We start from the raw sequence: 16,106 nt of genomic DNA on the forward strand, positions 1-16,106 counted from the left end.
ACAGCCATAAAAAATTTAAGTAAGAAAAAAAATAAAACTCCTTGACCTTGTACTTTGCACTTTTTGGGGAGATAACAAAGAAACCCAGTGATTTACCCAAGGTCACTTGGCTTTTTACTGGCAAAGGTAAAACTCAAATTTAAATCTGGAAAAATCTGAACATAACATCATAGAGTAAAAACCCAAATTAGAAATTTTAGGTCCAGTCACACATACCATAAAGACACACAGGCTCAGGTGCCTAGGTGGCTCAGTCGGTTGAGCGTAGGCCGTTGCTCAGGTCATGATCCCAGGGTTCTGGGATGGACCCCACATCGGGCTCGCTGCTCAGTGGGGAGTCTGCTTCTCCCTCTCCTTCTGCCCTCCCCTCCCCACCTGGCTCATGCTCTCTCAAATAAATGAATAAAATATTAAAAAAAAAAAAAGACACATAGGCTCTGAGAAAGGTAGGTACTCCTAGCAAAAGGAGTGAGACAGCAAGAGGTCCAGAGGCAAAAGTGGATCAGGTAGGTTTCAGCATTCAATTACATACAAAAATATAATAGAGTTTAAGCCCAAAGGCAGGTGAACTGAAACTCTACCCTAAATCCACTCTGCACGCAGGGAAGGGTTGCCTAACTGATGTTTGTTTCTCGGATACCAGACACTCAAGAGTTTGATGCTGGGGATCTCCTTTTCCTAGGCTTTGCAATCATCTCTTTCCCATGTCGCTGATCGACCTTCCTTGTATTCAGTCCTTTACTTGCATTGTTGCCCTTTAACTCTACAGTTCTCCACCATGGTATCAGTTGTCAGGACTGTCTAAAGACCGTGGTGATTCATTTTGTAAACAAAGAGTACTTCAAGCACCACTCACTTAATTTTAGCCGTAAGCAAGGAAGAATGACAGCAAAGAAACTGAAAATCTCGCATAAGTCTAGATATTAGCAGGGCAGTATGGAGTATGTGGCAATGTCATCTACATGTGTCCCAGTAGGAAAAGATAATGCCCTAACCCATTTCAACTTTTACTGGTTTCATTGATTTCTGCCTTCACAGATTTCTTTTTATTTATTTTTTCACTGCCAAAACCATTCTATGCTCCTCTTTTGATCAGAAATTTAAGTATGTACTATTGCCATGTTAAAGCAGAAGCAAGTCTTAGAATTCCTTCTACAATAATCCCTTACCAACAATTAAGCCTATACAGTTTAAAAGGGTTGGAAGAACAATCACTGGAAAATGAGCGAGCTTTGGAGAGCAACTTTTCTCAAGTGTTTTTTAATATAACAGCTTACATACTAAATCTATATAAATCATTAACTGTTTGAATGTTTGAAATTACGACTCATGTATTACATGAGCATTTAACATAAATGATTAAAGTCAAGTACAGGCTTTCCTTTCTTGACCTAAGAAAGGCAGTTAGAAGAATAACCATACATCAAAAAAAAAAAAAAAAAAAGAATAACCATACATCTACACTTCTTCCTGATGCCTACAATGATCCCACACCAGGTCATGAGCAAACAGTTCATTCTCAGTTCATGGAAAAGAACTCTCTTGGAAAAATTAGAACCTTCAGCAAACATACATTTAAGAACTTAGCTCCAACAGTATTTCTATCAATAAAAAGCAACAACAAGAATTCACAGTTTAAATTTTAAACCATAATATATGCTTCAAACTATGGCGTTTTACATCATGCAGTATGCTAATGGACTACAACACATCTTAAGAACCTCCATCCTGATGAAAGAAAAGCTGTCACAGAACTAACAGAAAAATGAAATTGGTCATTTTAAGATATAAATTTTAGCTAGTATGACTCATTACAATCAGAATAAAACCTAAGAGACAAATTAATTCCTAAACTGAAATTAAGAAATGGAAGACTTCCTATATAGAAGCTAAATTCTACTGTCCTAGCAACATTCTATGGAATACAGCTGTCTTCCAAAAGCAAAACAGATTGTCCTATGAGTCCATGCAAAGGTAAAAAGGCTTCAGAAATTCACCAAGAAAAATTCCTCATCCTTATCTGCTTTACCTTAACAACACAAGCCACACAATATCTAAGTCCTAAATGAATATGCCAAAAAACACTGACTGGACATTTGCTAGATTATACCCTCAAGAACCCACGTTCTTACCTCAACTCCTCTATATTATTTCCAAATGAAATTAATGACTAAAACAAAAACGATTTATAATAAATGGAAGTGTATGACCCATACTACAAGTACAGAGAAATTCAGACAAGGAAGTTAAGGAGTGATGACTGAGAAAAATAGACTAATGCTGAGTTTTGAAGGATGGGAACACTTAGACAAGATCAAGGGTCCTCTCAGGTGAGAAGAAAAACATAATGAAGTCACAGCAAAGGGAATGAGAAGTGTATACAGAAGACTGCCAGACTACATGTTTGTCACGTATCACCAGCACTAAGGTACTGCAGCGCTGCTCTCAACGCCAGGAAACGTGATTCATAGTTTGACCTATGTGAACAGCACCCCCTGGAGGTGTGCAAAGTGGTGATCCCATTAAGTAATATAGAAAAGTGGTGATCCTGTTAGGTAATGTAAAAAAGTTAACAGGTGGGATGATCCATGAAAAGGGATTCTGTGAAATAAGGGGGCAAAGCATTAAACACATTTACATAGATTCCATCCATATTAGCCTATCAAAGGATGTGAGAAGAACCAAATGGGAAAACTGCATAAACCAGCGATCCTGGATTTTGGTTTTGCCCCTCTTCTCCTAAGGAACCCCCTATTAATATTTCTTAGAGCCAGTGTTCTAAAACACACTTTGGAAAATACTGAACTACTTTATAAAAGGCCTTCAGAGTCAAGCTGCATGTTGATAAAGAGAAAAATGAGGAACCGTTAAAAGTTTTAGTGAAGAAATGACAGCAGGAAAGCTATTTAAAAACAAACAAAAAAAGGTCTGGTACAAATAGGAAAGACAGATTAAACCAGCAGATCGAGCATTTTGAGAGTAAAAGATTATTCAGTATCCTCTGAGAGCAAATTCACTGAGTTAGTACAGTGAACAATAAATCCACACTGTTAATAATCAAGTTATTTAAAAAGCATCTTTTAAACAATCAAATCCTTTTTCAGATCTGTTTTTCAGAAAGTACAACTTTTCCTTCTGAAATTACCAGGTCTTTACAGTAGTCCTACCAGCTTACACTTAGGCAGTATGATCTCAGATTTCACAATGTAAGCAAGCACTGGTCCATTCAAAACTTATCTTTATTCTTTCCCCCAGAGGCCCAGGTGACAATAATATTAATACAAAGCAGCTATCCTGGAGGTTGAGATACCATATTGTTGGAAGTTACTGCACTTAGAAATACCAAATAATATTTTTACCAAAGAGTTAACTAAAAACACGGCAAACTGTTTAAAACAGTTAACACTATTCTAGGAAAAATTTAATAATAGTGTATCTGGATCTCTCTGCCAGAAATCTTTATTAGTTTCGATTTCCATAGTCATTTGTAAATTATAACCCATGATTCCTAAATATATCCTAAAGCACAGCCAACAAGCCAAAGCTTTTGGAACAAACAACAAAAAAATGTTCAACAGAGTCTTGAAATGGATTTACTTTGAAATTAATTTCATCATAAAATGTATTTTAAATACAATACAGGCTATTTACTATCCTGTTATAATGAAGCAAAATCAACTATTTTAAGACTGGTCGTAAATAATCCATATGTGGCATATAGTATTAGATAAAATAGTTTAAAAAGTCAAACCAGTTTACATCAACTGGACTTTATGGTAGATTGGTATACAAATTGTTATTTAGCATTTTAAGTAAAAGAGCAGTAACTTATGTTTTATTTATTTTTTTTTAAAGATTTTATTTATTTATTTGAGAGAGAGAGACACAACGAGAGAGGGAACACAAGCAGGGGGAGAGGGAGAGGGAGAAGCAGGCTTCTCGCGGAGCAGGGAGCCCTATGTGGGGCTCGATCCCAGGACCCTGGGATCATGACCTGAGCCAAAGGCAGACGCTTAATGACTGAGCCACCCAGGCGCCCCGTAACTTCTGTTTTAATGCACAGAGTAGTAAATTGTCAGTCTTATATCATTAATATTATTGAAAAATCATTAGGCACTAACTTGCTGCTTTTGAAGGAACAGCTAGCTGCCTGTTAACTGAAATTGATAAGGACCACCACTTATCCACCAATTTATGTCCTTTTAGTCTGAAGGAACATCCAAAGTTTTTCCTTCTAACAAAAAATAAGAGCTAGACTAAAGCTAAATATTCAGTGCCTTACTGACATAGGATTCATTATTTTTACCAAAATAAGTCCCCATGTTCAAGTCACTTGGAAATGGCAGACATGGGGACATGAAAACAAAAACAGAACATTATTTGTCTAGGAGTTCACAACGCTTAATAAGTAACTTAAATAACCACAGATGGATCTTCTAAAAGAAGACAGTGAACACAGATAACAAAAGTATTTTCAATTTACCAGGTTTACAATGGTCATAAAAGCCACCAATCCGCAAGTCAAGCCTGGCTACAAGAGTCAAAACTATTTGAAAGCACTAACTCTATGTTCAAAGTCAAATAAATCAACGATGTTATAAAGGCATCTCTATTACATAATTTTAACCTAGTTATAAATTTGACATGTTTCTCAAAATGCAGACTACTGGGCCCCATCCCCAATCTGCTGAATCAGAATTGCAGGGGTAATGCCAGGGAGTCTGCACTTTCAGTGACTCCCCCAGGTGACCCTCAGGGCACACAAATGCTGAAGAACCAATACCTTCCTTGTGAGATTTATAAAAAGCTTTTGAATTTCAGGAACTAAAATCTCCTCCTTTGAGACCTTTGTAAACCAAATGTCATTACAAATTAACATTTCAAAAAGATTTATGGAATACATATGTTTGGCAGAAAAACAAGTGCATTAAAAAAATTATAGCCGAAATTAAAAGAAGAAACTTTTAGTATAGGCCATTTTATTTCTGACACAAGATTTAAGACACCCCTCATCATTTCAAAGACCAACAGATCTTTCAAAAGAAAATTCCTTTACTTAAAGATAATCCAATAAACAATATTAAAAACACAGTACTTCAAATATGTTCAAATACATTTTCCTCAGATGTTAATAAGTAAATCAGGGTATGAACTGTTTACATTATGCCAAATATAAGCAACAGATTATACTTACACAGTTAAACCCAAACAAATCTGTTTATATTCCAGTATTAAATTTACTCTGGTCAGAAACTGATTTTTCATAAACTTACGTAACTTTCACAAATGCACATAAAAACATGTATAATGGAAAGAGCAATGGAGTAAAAACAAGAAGCCATCTAGAGTCCAGTTCTGGCTAATCTAGCTGCTAGCTATGTGACCTTAGGACCTAGACAAATCATTTTACCTGTCTGGGGTGGATGGGGGTTAAGTACAACTATCTATTTTACTCATCTCACAGGTCTATTTATTGTGAGACTCAAAAGAGGTAGTATGTGATATATTCTGAAATATTGTAAAGCACTTTATAAATCAAAAGCATTATTACTAAGACAGCAAAATTCAAGAGACACTATCTTTAGAATATATTCTGAAATACTGTAGAGCACTTTATAAATCAAAAGCATTATTACTAAGAGAGCAAAATTCGAGAGACACTATCTTTAGGATATATTCTGAAATATTGTAAAGCACTTCATAAATCAAAAGCATTATTACTAAGAGAGCAAAATTCGAGAGACACTATCTTTAGGAGCCTGCTATAAAACAGACTATTACAGAAACAATGAAGAACATAAAAATTGCCTTTCAGATTCAATTACCTATTAGACATTATTGTGTATTCTATAAATTACAAATAAAATACACATGAATTCACTTCAGTTACCTGACCAACGTCCCCACTTATAACAGACTTACTTCATGCGTAAAGACAGAAATGAAATTAGATGTGCCACCAACTGGTAACTGTCAAAACTAGTCACTAAGTATACTATTCTCTCAATTTCCATAATAAAATTTTGTAAAAGCTAAAAAATAAATCTTTTAAAAGTTTATCTTTAAAAAATTTTTTCCCATAACCACTGAATCATTTGCCTTCAATGTTACCACAGATTCTATATATTCCAAGATAAGCTACTCACATTATCCTTTTATAGATCACGACACCTACTAGAAAATAATATTCCCCTCCCACTGGACAAGTAAGGTCTTAAGATGCCAAAATTTAATTCTTAAGTTTCTGCCTTCTGATATTTTTACTCCTTTATTGTTTTGCTCATTCACTACAAAATCCAAGAATTAAAAAGTGAAAACAACCAATTTCAACTGCTTGTATATGTAACAAAGTAAGAAAAAAAAAGAGGGCAAATACTTCTGTTGTTAGTCCATAAAAGACTGATAGTTGTAATTTGCCATTCCTCTTAAAACCTGTTGACCTATACAACTCAGTTCACATGGTAAGAGACTGTTTCATTCAAAATGAAGTTAACATATCTGTCAGACAAAGGCATTTAGTAAAATTTAACCCCCAAATCAGATTCTATCAAATTACGCATAACAATGTATAATTACTCTGCATACATCAATCTAATTGCTCAAATAATGTCCTTAACATGGGGCCATATTCCACAGACTGAAAAAGCATAAGCCACTCTTCTCTCAAGCAAATTTTGAATTCAATTTTAACTTAATAAAACATCTATAACTTAAACAGCTTATGCTTTATAGTGCACTATGAAGAAATCCAAGTGTTCAATTAAAACTTAAATGCAGATAGAAGGGCAGTAATATCTTGTAGTCGGTAATGAAAACTATATTTGGTAACTTGGACACATTCATTCATTCATTCATTCCTTGAGAGCTAAACCTTTGTTTCTTCATGTTACATCCGTAGTCACAATTATCAAAAAGTATCCTATGCCTGAAGAGACAGTGTACCTTAAATTTTTTATTTGAGAGAGAGGGGGACAGGAAGGAGAGCAAGTGGGCAGGGAAGGAAATCTCACCGATTCAGCTGTCACTACCGCATTTATTTTCTAAGCATTAAAAATTCCATTTATTTTTGTATGAGATGCATGTGAGGGGAGCCATATATAGAAACCACTTTTCCCAACGTGGTCTTTAATAACTTTGAATGTACATTCTCCTGCTAGAAGTCCTCGTTTGTATCATTTAAAAACAAATAATTATAAAACTCGCAGCAAAGCCATAAAAGGCAAGCTGTTAGAAGATGAAGAACAAAAAAAATTACTATAACCTTACTCAAGGTTAATAATTTTACAGATATTTTGCATGTTTCCTGCAGAATCTGTTAATAGCACAAAAGCTAAAAACAAACTGTAAAACCACTATCATGCTGGTAGGTACCTTGATTTGGTGGCATAAGTAGTTTTAAATTTCTATTTACAATGCAGCTATTTCCTTATTTCTTTTCCTAAATAGGTCCAGACTATCATTACTCCTATTATCATAAGCACAATTAAAACTAGTTTCTCACCTCATCTCAGAATCCTACATTTAATCTCAAGCTTCAATTAAAAAACCAGTATTTCCCACGTAATTGCAGGAATACCCCATTAATACAGAAAAATAGACAATCTCACCTTATATGTCTAAATGGGGATGTCATAATGATAGCCGCTGCCATAAAATCAAGAAGGCGTACTCTGAATTTTTACCATTTTAATAAAAAAAAAAAAATCACGAAATTTTAAATTAAAGGTGGCGCTCTGTCCTCAACTCACCCGATTGTGACTCACTTTTGCAGACTATATGGTAGGAAATAACAGTTACTTTTCAAAGATCTTTGCAGTTACACCCAAACCAAAATCAGGACAGAGATCCACCCTTAATTACAGCAATTTAACTGTCTCCTCCAAAGCAAGGTAGAAACTAAAACGTCCCCCTGAAATCATGGCTAAATAAGCCCATTTCACACACTAGTTTTTAAAGATTCCTTGTATACGTTTCTATCTACTTCAAATTTGAATGCACCAGGATGAAAAGAAAAAAAAGGGGGGGTACCCAAATGAAATGCACAAGTACAAAAAGCAGATTCTCCTCCAATCCCTCTAATTCCCCCAATCCGCCTCTGCCACACACAAGGACAGGGAGTCTGGGGAAGGCTAGCAGCAGGGCAAGCGGTGAAGGCCCTTTATTGACTCACGTGGGCCACCATCCAAAGGGTTACACACCCTCCGCTCGAGGACAGCCTTGTACAAAGCAGATCCTTAAAAGTACTTCTTATTATAAAATACACCCACGTTGAGCAAGAGATTTTAAAATATGACTGTCCTCAGGTGGGGGAGGTTAAACACAACAAAGGCTTCCATGTTGAAAGACAGTCCAGATATATGCATATACCTATACACATTTGAAAAAAAATCCATGTAACTAATTTATCATGAACAGCAATCGATACCAACAGGAGCCATTAGATTATTAATAAACCCAGAAAAGTAGCCTGCACAACAGCCAAAGGTGGTTGTGTGCTGCGCTCTAACCCCAGGGAAAGGTAAAAATACTCGTGTGGAGCAGGGTCCAGCCCACCCCAGATTTAGAGACCCCCTTAGCCCTCCCTTAGTACCCCCTGACCCCCACCCCGCTCGGCGCCAAGCACCGCTACACCACACAGGATGCGAGCACTCCCGGCGCTGCGAGTCCCGCAGAAAACTGGTGAATGAAATGCGCACGGAGACCAACCTAGCTAATGACCGCGGCGCAGAACCAGGGGTCGCTAACTAGCTTAGCCACAAGATTCTCCAGCAGGATGGGATAAAGGGAGCACACCCCCCGCCCCCGCAACTAGAATGCGGTTCTTTCCTATTGACCCTTTCCAAAGAGGGAGTGGAGGACGCACGGTTTTTTGTTTTTGTTTTTTTCCTTTTAAACTAAGTCCAAAAAATCTGAATCGGAAGCAACCGTGAACATCCTGGGGGGCCAGGCAGGAGACACCGGGAGAAAAGCGAGGCGGCTCTCTCAACTCCCGCGGAATCACCGTCCGGTGTGACAACGCATCAATCAACCAGCCCCAGCCAGGGGCCGACGAGGGGCCCCCGCCCTCAGCCCGCGAAGCGCCAGTGGGGCAGAAGCCGGGGATTAGAGGGTGACCCTCCCGGGGCGCGGGGAAAGAGTGCCGGACACCGCTGCCCTCAAGGTCACCACACGCCGGGGCGGGGGCGGCCAGCGGCAGGATGGGCTATGGCGCGGCCGAGGCGGCTGGAAGAAACCGAAGAGCTGCGGGTGTAGACACGAAGCCCCACGGAGCCCCGTCCCTCGGGCTCTAGGCGGGGACTCCCGGCCGGACCGGGCGCTGAGGCGCACGCTGAGGAACCCGCTCACCTTTATGATCTCCCAGAGCGGGCGCGGCAGGAGACAACCTGCGAGGGGCGCCCGGGACGCCCCCGCCAACTTCTCCGGACCGCGCCGCAGTCCGCTGGGCAGCCAGCGGTCAGGACCCCCGCCGCGACGCCCCGACCTCGGCGTTCCGCCCGGCCTCCCCCGCAGGTGACCTGACCCGCCGCCACCGCCGCGGGCGGGCGGCAGCCGCCACTCACCTCGCCCGGCAGCAGGAACCATTTTCCGAGGGGGGGAAGGTAGGGGAGGCTGCAGGAGGGTCGGGGGGGTGGGAGGGAGCGGTGAGGGGCAGCGGGAAGCACGGAGAATAGGGGCTCGGTCCTCCGCTCGTCCGCAGCCGACTCGCAGGGCTCGGGGCGCCACGCGGAGGTGCAGCTACACCTCGAGGATGAGGCGGTCGCGGAGCCCAGAGGCTCGGCGTCCACCAGCCGGGGCTCCCTACTCACGCTGCACTGCGAGGAGGCGGCGGCGGAGGAGGAGGCGGCGCCCAGCCCGGCCCCCGCCCAGAGCCCGGCAGCCGCCGAGTGGCCGCCCGCGTCCCCGCAGGACCCGCCTCCTCGGCTCCGCAGAGCCGCACACAGGGCGCGCCGCGCTCAGCACGGGCAGCTCCGCCAGCCTCACGCCGCCGTCCGCAACAGCAGCGGCGGGCGGGGTGCAGCCCCCTTCGTGAGCACCGCAGCCCGGTCCGCTCCGGGCGGGGCCGCGGCCACCCGAGAGCGGACGGCCGAGCACGAGGGGGATGCGCAAAGCTTCGGGGCAGGGGCCCCGTTTGCACGGGGTGTCCCGCAAGATTGCCGGGGTAGGCAGGGGGAGGTGAACGCTCACCCGTTCCGGTCTGGCGCTCCCTTCTTTCCACACCCACACGCCTCCCGCTCCACGCTGGCGGCGCAGCTGCTCCCGCTGCCACTGCCGCCGCCGCCGCCGCCGCCGAAGCTCGCGCCGCCGCTGCTGCCGCCTTGGCTGGGCGCGGTCACGTGACGCAGCCCGCGGGGAGCCTGGGGGCGGGCAAGCGCGCGCGCGCGCGGAGGAAGCGCGGCTCGGACGGGGATTAGGAGCGGAGCGCCGTGGAGAGGGCGTTTAAGGGGAGGACCCGGCGAGCGCGTCCCCGGCTGGCGAGCGCGCGCCCGGCGATTAGAACTTGCCGCACGGCCGGGAAAGGGTGTCCGGAGTGAGGGGCGGGGGACTCGCGCCTCCACGCGCCCCTCCCTCTCTTCCCTGCCCGAGAGCCTCGGTTCGCCGCTGCCCCCGCCCCCTCCCGCTCGCTCCTTTCCTCCTGCTGCTGCCTGCGATTGGCTGAGAAGCTCTGACGTCCGTGTTTCCATGACGTATCGGGGCGGGGGAGGGGCGGCGGGGGAGGAGGGGGTGGCTCGGGCGCGCGGGGCGGTGACTCCGTCAGTCGCAGCTGCCGTTTGGGCGCGGGGCCGTGAGGCTGCCGCGAGTGTGGAGGCAGGACGGCGATGACTGCTGCAGGCGGACGCGGGCACTCTTCACCTGGGGGCCCCGCCCGAACCATCCTCAGGCCTGCGCCCCTCCAGAGCCTGGGAGCTAGGCCGGCGGGCGGGCGAGGGCGAGCGCTCTTGGCGAGGACAGGTTCAGGCTGACCCCGCGCCCGCGGACATTTGAGCGGCTCCTCGCGGCGTCTCTGCTCCGCTCAGTACTGGACTCGCTGCCTGTCCCGGGTCGTGACGCACGCGCCGGACGACGAAAGTGCCTCAGCTTGCTCCCTCCTTGAGGAGGAGAGCCCATTCCCCCGACGGGGGCGGGGCGCCTGTGTTCCTGTTTGTCGGGCCCGAGACACCGGGGATCCCCGCTGCAGCGCCCAAAGGGTTAACTAGCCGGCGTGCCTTAGTATCCGCGCTTAAAATCCCCATGTTTTCGTTTTTAGGTTTGCATTTTCTCCCTATACCCGGCCGTTGGCTCTTTTAGTTCACTTTGTAGCATCTCAGCCCTACACCCTTCTTTCGTGTGGGTGAAAAAACACGGAGTAACGTGCGGGATTTAGATGCTAAAAGATAACCTGCTTTGCTCCAAACTTCGAGAGATTTTGCAAGTTAATAAAAAAGAAACTACCCGTAGGGACATCTACTTAAAAAATAAAATGGTTTTTCCTTCCTTCACAAACATGCACACATGGATGTAAAGATTTGTATCTTGCCTAAGACACCGTGTTCCATCTTCCTCCAATCGCCTCTATTTGAACTAACCATCGACGCTCGTTCAGAGACCTTATTAATTTTATTTTCAGTATCACTTAATCAGAACAAAAAAAAAGGTTCTGAAGAGTCTCCTCCCTTCTCTTAACTCCAGGACTGGAAAAATTAATATTTGTAACGTCGTCTTAAAAGCAGACAGGCGATGCAAAAGACTTTATTATGTATGTTCACTCTCTGGTAGCATTTATTTTGAAATATTTTAAAGGCTTAGAAACAAAATACATAAAAAGTTTCAAAAGCAAAAAACTCCAAGTTAACCCTGTTAAAAATAGTTTTTTTCATCAATTTATATATCTTACCAGGTAAGACATTACCTTTTGAGCTATGCCCTTGACATGCAAAATGAGCACTTGGGCAAAATGACACAGTTTTTCCTCTTTAATCACTGTTAAGGAATTGGTTGGTGACACTATTCCTGACACTATTTCAAGACTTCTTAACAGAAGAACAGATTAACTTTTCAAAATGGCTTAGAGAAATTTAAGAATCATTGGCTTTTGTCCAACTTTTCCTCCAAGGAAGTCGCAATAGAAAATCGAATTATGTATCCTACTTTAATCAAGATTTTGACATTAAAGCAATATATGAATCATTGGTACAGTACACTAGCAAAATGGATAATAGATTAAACTAGAATCTGTTCACTTTGTGGGTTTGTTGCAATTCCAGATAATAAAATATGTTTTAAAGTGTTGTGGCCATGAAAAATTACTCAGCATCTTCATTTTAAGACATGATTTCAATAGAGTTTTCATTTATGGAGATTATATACATATATATCCTAGAACATATTTATATGCATTTTAATGAAATGTGAGTCACACACACTGATATACTTTCGCTGTCATAGTCAAGACGATTGTACTGTGTAGTTTGGTTTTTATATTTTTATTCTTCAAATAGCAAGTGAAGCCTGAAAACAATATAGAAATAACTGCACACATTACATAAGGAAATTCATTTTTTCTCCAAAAGGTTTATTACTGAAACCACCTTATTGACATAATTCTCAATGTAAAAATCAAGAAAATATTGCTTAATTAGCACTTCCTAAAAATGGAACTACTTGAATTCAAAGATGCTACTGTATAAGATATAGCCATATTCTCTAATCTTGGACCTCACTTGTCCCATGGATTTAATTGAACTAGAGATATATGAGTGCATAATAACAATAAAATAATGCAATATTTGCTGAAATACTTTTACAAAGTTCTTTTAATACACTTTGAATATCTGAGTATCTTTTTTTTAGTTACAATGCAAAATTTATAAAGGTATTTAAATCCTATGGCAAGTTACTATTTTGGATATTAACATTATTTGAAGATAGGCCATGTATTCAAAATGGTATATTTGCAAACTAGTAAAGTATATTCCATTTAGTGGAGCAAATCTAAACTATTGATTATTTTCTGATAAGTCGATCGATTCAACATGAACTAATCATGTATAATCCATAGAGACAGTTTTCTAAAATATTCAATGTAATTACATGTAAAAGGAAACATTAAGATCTTTACCCCCAAGAATTCTGTCACATGGCGCCTGGGTGGCTCAGTCATTAAGCGTCTGCCTTCCACTCCCCCTGCTTGTGTTCCCCCTTTCTCACTGTGTCTCTCTCTGTCAAATAAATAAATAAAATCTTTAAAAAAATAAATTCTGTCACATGCATCTAGCAGTAGGACAGAATAAAGACATGCCAACAGCAGCATATACTTAAAACCATACAATTTCCCCAATTTATACATATGTGAATATATCAGTTCCAATCACTGCAAAATGCTAAAGAGAATTGACACATGTAAAGAGGCAGGAGAGAAGAAATATTCAATGCTTCATAAAAAGTAGTTGTATATATTATCCAATTTCCATTAACCTCGATCACCAGAGAGAGATGTCGAGAGAAACATTATTTAGCTGAAAACCACAGAAAACTGTTATCTATTAGTAACAAATTAATTACATTTGCTGAATTAAATGAAGTATGATTTTCCGGTGAGCCTAAAACAAGCATTTTCAAGTCACATAATGGAAAATTTTTATAGGTGAAAAATGCAAAATGGTTAGTTGTCATTATTTGACAGGAATTATTTAACACCCTGTACTCTTCTAGGTATAAGGAATTTTTTTCTACCCCAAATATTATATAATCTAGGTCATAGAGTATGGTCCTAAATTTAAATTCCTGAGAATCAAAAGAGAGAAAGCTCATACTTAAATGTTGAGGAAGTTTTCCTAAAAGAGGATTTAGACTTGACTTGTGCCACAAAAGACATATAGGATTTAAAATAATGCAAAAGAAGATGGGCAGGAGAAATGTCCAGAAAAGTACCTGGCAATGAACATCCATTTTCCTATCCTTTCATTAGACATGAAACATATATTTACTACCTTTGATATTCTTTACCTCCATATGAGGAGCTCATTTATTTTTTTTATTAATAGTGGTGAGTTATGGTGTATCATAGTGCTGTTGTGAGGTTTGGGTGAGATATTTATACAAAGCTCTTAACAGAACACTTATGTATAGTCAATGCCAATAAATGTTGGCACTGTTACTCATAGGCATTCATTCTTTATCCCTTACTACTAAATAAATGTACAGCAAATCAAAATGTACATTTTCACTTTACTTACTTTACTTTGATGAATATGGGTTGTTTGTTCTCACATTAGAAGTCCAGTGATAGGTGATGGTATGACTGATTCAGCTGCTGAACACAGCCATCAAGGATCCAGGCTCACAAGCTTTCCGCTCCACCATCCCCAGTGTAGGCTAACTTCACTATCTTTTTATGCTAACAATAGGAAGATCAGCTGGATTGTTTCACATTCAGGGGGAATCTTACATTTTCCAGTTTTTTTAGTGCTTATATTTCTACAGTTTTTCATTTTTGTCCACCTTTTCTTGGACACTCTTATTTTTCATGACATTAGAATGTGCGGAAGAGTCACCCGTATGAGCTTAATGCAGATTCCCGGGGCCATACAGAGCTTCTGACTAAATCGGTTCAGAGTGGATCCAGTGAAAACACAATTTGGACAGTTATTTTAGGTGGTTTTGAAGCACCTTCTCATCTCTTTCTCTCCATTGTTACAATGTTCTTTTGTTGTGTCCTTCATTAGTTCTTCCTTCTCCTTCCCTGGCTAGTTCCAATACTAAATTCCTATACTTGAACATTTTTCTGTATCCTAACTTCTATAAAGCTCACCTATTTTCATGACTTCAGCCCCTTGAAGACAAGACTAATGTCACTCTTTCATTTATTCATTAACCAGTCGTTAATGAATCCTGATCCTGACAAATGCCCTCTCAGCTTACTAAGGTAGGAAAACAAAGACGTCTATTTAGGAGGCATTGGCAGCAAGGTGATAGTTCATCTATCCATTATACAAACAAACAGAAACTGGCACATAATAGGTGCTTAAAATAAAAATAGATTGACATGAATGAATGACCAAGTGAACTATCAGCTCTTCAACAATGAATTCTAAATTTATATCCACTGCCTTGCTCTTTTATTCCAGTGACCCCAGGGAACTTCTTTCATTGTCAATTTGTTTTTTCTTACTGATAGAAATGTTGGAAGGAAGCCAATTTATCAGTCATCAAAAACCAAGTTACTGAAAGTCAGTTTTGTTTTTTTTTTACTTATATATTTTTGATGGCAGAGGAAAGGAGGGCGAGGGACATAAGATGAAAATGCTGGGGAGTGGGTGCAGAGGTCAGATTAAGGTAGGATCTAAAGCGGATAGAGGGTGTTTGCCTTGAAAATAAAAAGGACTCTTTCTCTGATGTAGAAGGATTAAAAAAAGTGTGAAGGAAAGGTAAAAATTGAAGTTTAGAGGAAGGATGACATAGGCATATAAATGGCATCTTAATATTCCTTATATAATAGCTGTTTATGGTCATCAACCAGAATTGAGTAAGGCTAAGGACTGGATTGGGAAGATTAAAGAAACTAAAGGATGAGCAAAGGATAGAGAAAATGTTATCCAAGGCCCAAATAAATGTAGAGTATGATTTTACAGCAATTTAGGTTTGCATGATGTTCTCTGGTGACTCAGAGTTGGGGTTTCCCATTGCTGTTACAGTTGTTAAGAATTCAAGAGAATCTGGCACAGAGCTTCTCAGTAGGGATGGACATGGCACTGATGCCCACGCTGTATTAGTTCTCTGGGGCTGCCATACCAAATACCACAGCCTGGGTGGCTTAAACAACAAAAATTTATCTTCTCACAGTGCTGAAGGCCAGAAGTCCAAGATCAAGGTGCTTTAAGGCTTGGTTTCTGGTGAGGCCTCCCTTCCGGACTTGTAGACAGCCACCTTTTTGCTATGTTTTTTACATAGCCTTTCTTCTGTGTGTATACATGGAGAAAAAGATCTTTGGTGTTTTCATCCTTTTCTAACAGTGACTCTAGTCCCATGGGATTAGGGCCCTACCCTTAATATCTCATTTAACCTTAATTACCTCCCTAAATGCCCTCTCCAAATCCAATCATGGTAGGGGCTAGGGCTTCAACAGAGGA

The 16,106-nt window shown here is 41.3% G+C and overlaps 1 protein-coding gene across 6 annotated transcripts in view; it reads right to left on the bottom strand.

The window, feature by feature from the left end:
• The window catches only part of ATP2B1 (ATPase plasma membrane Ca2+ transporting 1), a 126,233-nt gene extending 115,682 nt beyond the window's left edge, over positions 1-10,551 (bottom strand). Inside the window, exon 1 of one of the 6 annotated variants that reach the window (XM_078076405.1) lies at positions 10,186-10,551. The gene's annotated coding sequence lies outside the window, so the exon portion shown is untranslated. Of the gene's footprint in view, positions 1-9,345; positions 9,367-9,560; positions 9,822-10,185 lie in introns of those variants that run through there. The other 5 variants (XM_036097285.2, XM_078076404.1, XM_036097286.2 and 2 more) reach the window with 5 other exon arrangements.
• Positions 10,552-16,106: the final 5,555 nt, after the last annotated feature.

This window comes from Halichoerus grypus, chromosome 6 (assembly GCF_964656455.1).
Source record: "Halichoerus grypus chromosome 6, mHalGry1.hap1.1, whole genome shotgun sequence".
Classification (NCBI taxonomy): domain Eukaryota; kingdom Metazoa; phylum Chordata; class Mammalia; order Carnivora; family Phocidae; genus Halichoerus; species Halichoerus grypus.